The sequence below is a fragment of the Urocitellus parryii genome, chromosome 5 (genome assembly GCF_045843805.1).
Source record: "Urocitellus parryii isolate mUroPar1 chromosome 5, mUroPar1.hap1, whole genome shotgun sequence".
In the NCBI taxonomy this organism is placed as follows: domain Eukaryota; kingdom Metazoa; phylum Chordata; class Mammalia; order Rodentia; family Sciuridae; genus Urocitellus; species Urocitellus parryii.
Window position 1 is genome coordinate 99,370,346 of NC_135535.1, and position 7,245 is coordinate 99,377,590.

The following is a 7,245-nucleotide window of genomic DNA, read 5'->3' on the forward strand; positions in this document are numbered from 1 at the left end:
AGCCCCACTGCAGGTGCCATTCCCTGCTTCCTCCAGAGGCAGATTCCTACCACCTTTGTGGGAAAAGCTGCTCCTTCTAGCAGCTGGAAGGGCTTCCTAACCATCAGATAGCTCACTGCTCTCCACATGGAAATGCTAAAAGTTTCTAAAGAATTTTAAAACTCAGGTTGCAGGGCAAAGCCTTCAGAAAAAAATGGGGGAGAGGGGTAAAATAACATCATCAGCAATAACAAAAAAGGCCATTATTTCAGTGTAGCTTACCATCTCCCCACCCCAACACAGTAAAAACAAAAAATCTCTCTGGTTTTATTATCTCTCTCTGCTCTATGTCTAGGTTTAGTGAGGTTCTGTTGGTCCCTCCCTTGGCTGTGGCTATACCCTTATTTGCTTGATGCAATAGAGCCAATGCCAAGTTCATTTTTCTGTGCCAAGCTGCTTTATGGTAAATCAAAGAAACAACAAAACAGCCATCTGGAATTTCTCACTATGCAAAGATTTAGCTAGTTTCCAAATAAAATACTCTGCCCTTGTACAACAATCCCCAATTGCAGGGGTGGATCATTCCTAGCAGAAGATTAGACATTCTCCACCATCATGCAATGCACTGTCATTCTCCACACCAAGGCTAACTACCACCGTTAATATAAATCACAGCAAAACAGGAAAAAAAAAAACAGTTTAGAAAAAATCTAAACTGGAGTTGGTGCTGTTACATGTTCCAGGCCCCTCTTTTGCCCACACTTATGAACTTGGAATGTCCCCTTCTGGCTTGACAGAAAGAGGCACAACTCAGAAGAACTGTGGACCCAGCACAGGTCCACATAGGTCTGAAGTTAGCAAGTTTCCTGGGCCCAGCCTAGGAAAGCAGCCTGAAACAACAGATCCCAGGGATTCTCTGGAGAAGCAACAGCAGCACTATGCCTATCTTTGGTCTTTTAGTCTCATCACTGAGGTAGCCTGGAGACAGAGTCAGCAGAGAGATCCCTGTCACAATGCAGTGATGCCAGCTTGCATTTTCCTGCTGAAGATCTTTGGACAGAGGAGATGATCCCCGTGCTCGGCAGTGATCCATAGAAAACTCTCTAGAAGGGAAGTGAACTCTGAACCCAGAACAGATGGCTTGATTCTCCTTGAGCACCCCTGTTGGGCCTACTTGGGGTTCTCAGAAACTAAAAGACATAGGAGTGTGCAGGATCTTGGTGCTAGGTCCTGCTGCTTCTGAAGCTCCATCTCAGCACCTCTCTGCATGGCCACCTCTTTCAACAGCTGGGAACTGCTGAAGTCCTTCTTGTCCTGCTCTGGGAGTGTGGGCGGTAGTGTGTTGATGAATCCACCTGCAGAATTCCCAGCCTCTGTCCTGGTCAGCAGGGCAAGGGTACTAGCAGGGATCACTAGGGACTTGGGGGACCTCAGTTCCCCCTGTGGGAAGGGGATGCTGGCTTTTCACCCTAGCCTATGTGGAATGTCATGAAACACACAAAGAGAGCACTTTGGTTGGAGTACAGATATGGCCAATACCAAGGGGCTGTTTTCACCAGACAGGGCCACTTCTGAGGCCTTACCACTAAGGCAGAAAATGATGAACTGATTAGGATCTTTACAGTCCTTCCAAAGCACATCTGGAAGAAGCTGCCACCGGACCTAGATGAACTTGTTGCATATCTGCAGCACCAAGAGGATGGTCTGCCCAGAAAGGCTCAGCTTATGTGCTGAGGGACAGGCCTTGCAGGGGTGCAAGTACAGACAATTCTGGAGGATCTTCAGGGATTCCTTGGGAGAGTTTCATCTGTATCTCCTCTGGCCTGCCAGCTAGAGGAGGCCTTTGTCCTCAACCAGATCACTCCAGTGCCTAGGAGCTAGGTTGGACCTTGGATGAGCCTCAGAAATGCCACATCTCAGGAGGGATGGGGGGGCTTCAGCTCCCTCAGCCCACTTGGGGGCCTGGTCCTCTTTTCCTATGTGACTTGAAATTATTTTTGTTTGTATATCCTCTGATTATTTCCTATGTTATTTTTCTTATACTATTGAGTCCAACCAATGAGTTTTATTGTTGTAACTGTATTTATTTTTATAATTTCCATTTAGTTCCTTTTTATATAAATTTATAATGTCTATTAATATTGTTCTATGTTATTAACATTATAATATCAAAGAAAAATATATATCAGGCTAAAACTGAATGCATCTCAGAATGCATTTTATACAATTTTTCTGTGAGGGATAATATTTTCAAATAAGTTGAAAACTTTTAAAAGTTCTACAGTTTTAAAAAATTACCTTTGGAGCTGCACATTAATAGAAAATGATTTTTGCTTATAATAAATTAAAGAAAATAGGGGCTGCAGTAGTGGCTCAGTGGTAGAGCACTTGCCTAGCATACATGAGTTGCTGGGTTCGATTCTCACACTGTATATAAATAAATAAATAAATAAATATGCATTGACAACTATTTTTTTTTTAATTAAAGAAAATAGCTTTGAAAGATTTGGGGAAAAAAACTGTAGCAAAAGAGACAGATATGCTTTCTGAATGTAAGGTTAAAAATACTGGAAATATATAACATACCTAATGAGAATATTAACTCAGGAAAAGTGACTGGTAAGTAGAAATTAAGGAGACTGGAAATACTTATTAATTTTTTTTATACTTCTTTTGTGATGTTTACAAATTCAAAACAAATTTTAACTCACAGAAGTATTTTTAAATAATGTTGCATAAAATCTTTGTCAGATGAAAATTCTCACGTGTAATTATCTCAACCTTGGTGTCTTTTCTCATTCATGTTGTGGTTTCTAGGTTGCTGTCATAATGAGTGATTTTCTATTGCTTTGTAGACATTTTGGATATTTAATTGTAAGACTCTGTGAACTAACCCCTTTTCCCCTAATGCAGTCTTCCTGCTATGTTGTAGCAGAGAGACAGGAGTCTTGGCTGCCCCTTCACACTGTGTCCCTCTGACAGCACCTTCAGAAAATCAGGGCATTGACTTACACCATCTCACTGCAGATGGATGGTGGGGTAGAAGTCTTTTTCTCCTGTTGGCTATTCTGATATTGTCTTATTTCTCCTATGGAAGTGGGTCACAGACCTCACCATTTGGTTGCTTCTGAATTGGAGTGTGAAATCAGCTTCTCCCTGTCCCCTTGACACAATACTAATAAAAATAGGGCACTGACTCATGGTGCTCATTGCTCTCTGTGGAGTTGCAAGTTTACATTCCAGTGTTGTGTTGCCTTCTCCATTCTGAATATGACTGTGGCTCAGAATCGGCTTCCCAAGGAACCTCATTAACACTACTATGGAGGGGGGATTACAGCTCCAATTGCTGGTGAGCAAAGAGGGCTGAGGTGGAGACGGAAAAACAATTCTGCATTCAGTTTTGCAGAAATGGTGGCATGGGGGAGGGGGTGTTGGAAGGTGATATTTGTCCTGATGAAGCCAGAATTAGACAGGTAGTCAGTATAGATAGGTAAATTGAGTCAGGTCAGATCAAGTGAAGCCAACTTTGAATGAAGGGAAGTTGGAGACTGCCCCCTGAAGGATTGAAATGTTAATTACTTAAGAGCCCTTCCTCCACCCTTATCAAGAACTTGCCCCTGCTCCAGCCAGTTGACAGGATAACAGGAATTGCCCCTCCCTTCAGGGATCCATAAGGTTGTATCCTGGGCTGCACCACCCTGCTCTTCCCCCTTCAGCCCACCTGTTTCCCACCTTTTGGTCCTCCCACTGAGCATTCCTGGGCCTGTTCAAGTATGCAGGAAGGAAAAAGATAAGGGGAAGAGGGCAGGAGAACAAAGGAAGAGTAGGACATATAAAAAGTTCAGAACACCTTGGTTCTGGGGATACCAGGATACCAGCTATGGTCCCCTTCTCCCTCCCGGAAGAAGTCTATATTACCCCTTTTTTAATAAACCCTACTTTATATACTTGCCTTGACATGCGTCTCTAATGTTCAAACTTCATCATGTGAGTAGGCAGGACTCATCAGTGAAAACACTGATAATATCTATCTAAAGTAGGGCAGAAATCACCAAAGATTTCTGTAGTTTGATCTGTTGCCAGTACTGTATTTTGGAGAACTTTTTTTTTTTTCATACCAGGAATTGAACCAGGGGTTATTTATCACTGAGCAACATCCCCAGCCCTTTTTATGTCTTATTTTGAGACAGGAGTCTCAGTTGTTTAGGGCCTTGGTAGGTGGCTAGGGGGACTTTGAACTTGTGATCCTCTTGCCTCAGCACCTTAACCCCCCCATGCCCAGCTTCTTTGGAGATTTTTGTTTGTTTGTTTTGCTCTTTTTTGACCCTTCTATGTTGGAGACTTCTGAGCATTTCAGAAGTCTGAGCCATATGGGAAGTAATAAGGGTACCTAGAGAACACACCACTGTGTTATTTATTAAATCCAGAAACCCCTGCGAAGTCTGCTTTGTTCTTTTCACTCTTGGTGGGGGGTCTTCCTATGCTTGCTCAAGGTGTGCATACCTTTTAGTTGCAGAGAAACTTTTTGGAGTGATGCTACTTGATGGAAGCAGAAGACCTCACTTAATTTTTAACTATATATTAAAATGACATACTTGATATAAAATTATAAATTGGCAGAATTATTTTGATTTGTTTTTGTCTCTTTCATCAAGTTAAATTTGTTGTTCCTTTGTTTCTGAAGTCAACCACCATAATTTTTTTTTCTCTAACATGGAATATATTACTCCCTGGCAGCTTTTAAATTTTTTGTTTTCACCTTTTATTTACATTTTTCTTTGATTAATTTAGTAGTGTGTTTTGTGTGTGTGTGTGTGTGTGTGTGTGTGAGAGAGAGAGAGAGAGAGAGAGAGAGAGAGAGAGAGAGAGAGAGAGAGAGATCACTGTATCCTAGACTAGCTGAACATTTTGGTTGTAAGATTTTGTTCCTTATGAAATGGAAAAAATTTTTTAACAGTACTTCTTAAATTATTTCTATTATTCTCTCTCCTTTCTGGGGTTTAAATTACATAATTTAGTCTGACTGATATAATTTCACAGGTTACATATGGCCTATTTATTTAAATTCTTTTTCTATTCATTCTTAAGTATCTATAAGTTTATGTTTTGACCACCTTTTAATCTTCTTCTTCTTCTTCTTCTTCTTCTTCTTCTTCTTCTTCTTCTTCTTCTTTCTTCTTTCTTCTTCTTCTTCATCTGGCATTTTTGTTGTTGCAGTACTGGGAATTAAAATCAGGGCCTCACACGTTAGGCAAGTGCTCAACTACTAAACTACTTCCCCTCACCTTCTCTGCCTTTTTTATTTTGATGAAAGATCTCATTAAGTTGCCGAGGAGGCTGCTCTCAAACTTTTGATCCTCTTGCCTCATTTTCCTGAGTAACTGGGATTATAAACTGGCAGCAACATATCTGGCTGTTTTTAAATTTATTCATCCTTGCATTTGCATTTTGCCCTCTGTAGTTAAAACCATAATGTAATGGGTGACTAACCCAAGCCTGGATGCAAAACAAACTCAGGACATCCTCCTGAATTAGTGCCTGGAAAGGAAGAGTTTCCCTCCTGTTTCTAGGCAGCTCATCTTCCAGGAATTTGATTAGCACCCTCCACTCCTACCTTTGGGATTGTAAATGACTTCCTCTGAGATTTAACTACTTTCCTTTGAAGTGCAAGGTCCCTCTGGAGCCTTGGGACCCAAGGCTAGAGATTTATCTAAGGTCTTGTAAAAAGAGCCAGCCCCTCCCCCACCATCACTTTCTATGCTTCCCACTTGAAATCCCCTGCACAACTAGTTTAGACCAGAAAATTTATGACACTGGACAGCCTATAAATGTTGTGAAAAACTGGTGATGAGTACTCAGAATTTGGTGTCTGATTTCCTTTGGGCCCACTGGCATAAAATAAATTTGGAGTTCTCTCCTAGTGGTACTTGCTACTTCTCAACCAGTCTTGTTTCCCATCATCATAATTAATTTTTTAGGTTGTGTATTTTTTAGTTCTAGAATTTCTGTATTCATATATATATATATATATTTACAGTTTCCATTTTACCTGTAAGTATCATTCATCCATTATGTTTCTTTTCCACTACCTTTTACCTTACTTTGAATATTTGGTTTGAAATTCTTTTCTTCTAAACTCAGTATCTTATCTGCATGATGTTGAAATATCAAATCTCTACTTTTGTATTTATTGTAGGATCTGTTTGCTGCTTCACATGTTCAATATTTTATTATATTTTGGAACTGAATGAAAAACAATGGAGAATGAAGTATGATATTAACTTATTTGTTAATAATTTGTTAATTTGTTGTTTATATTTTTCTCTTTATAGACTTAAAGATCTTTACTCCTCCTAGAGATTAGAGGGAGACTGCTTATTCAGTTCCTCCTAAGAGCAGAGGTGAGATGGGCTGGGCTAAGTCTTAGTTACATTGAGTTCCTTTCTTGTTACTGTTTGTCTTCCACTTTGCTGTGAAATGTTGCACACTATCTCACAACTTGTCTGAGTCCTGTAAGGCAAACACTCACAATAAGGGACAGTAAGGGACAATAAGACAAGTAGCAAGGGACAACATGAGCCAAAGATTTACTTTGAGCTGGTCCCCTGAGGCTCAGAAAAACTTCCTAGGTTGGATGGATTCTCCACTGGGTATACCCCACTTACACAAGCAGCCCACCCCAAATTAGATGCCTCAGGGGCAATAAGATCTACTGCTCTAAAGCAGTGAAAGGCACCTGTTTCAGGGGGAGGGAACAGCAATTATTCTTTTTGAACTATAATCAAGAAAGCAGGGATAGGACCTGTGTTGGTCTACAGGGACCTGGAACACAATTTCTGTATTACCAGAGTCATGTCTGATTTCTTTGATCTTGTTAATATTTGATCTGGAATCTGGAAAGGGATTTGGCCAAGTTTCAGAGTTTGATTCACCTTTGTATTCAACATCAGCTAGACTCTAGAACCTGACCACCCAAGAAATGCTTAAGACTGCAAATTTTATACTATTCTCCTACTACTTCTTCATGACATATTCTAAGAAAAATACCTTTGGTGTGAGATGGAGATAATGTAAAGGACAAATATTATATATATATATATATATATATATATATATATATGTATGTACATATATACACACACACACATTTGCTTTGGGGGCCATTAAATATTTCAAATTATGCTTCAAATATGCTTGGCATGGAAATATCTTGACTGTGGTAGATCAACTTCTCTATCTACCATAACCAAACTAGTATTTTGCTAA

General features: G+C 40.1%; 1 pseudogene; it reads right to left on the reverse strand.

The window, feature by feature from the left end:
* Positions 1-1,149: 1,149 nt before the first annotated feature.
* On the reverse strand, positions 1,150-3,288 carry LOC113198222 (homeobox protein TGIF2 pseudogene; annotated as a pseudogene).
* Positions 3,289-7,245: the final 3,957 nt, after the last annotated feature.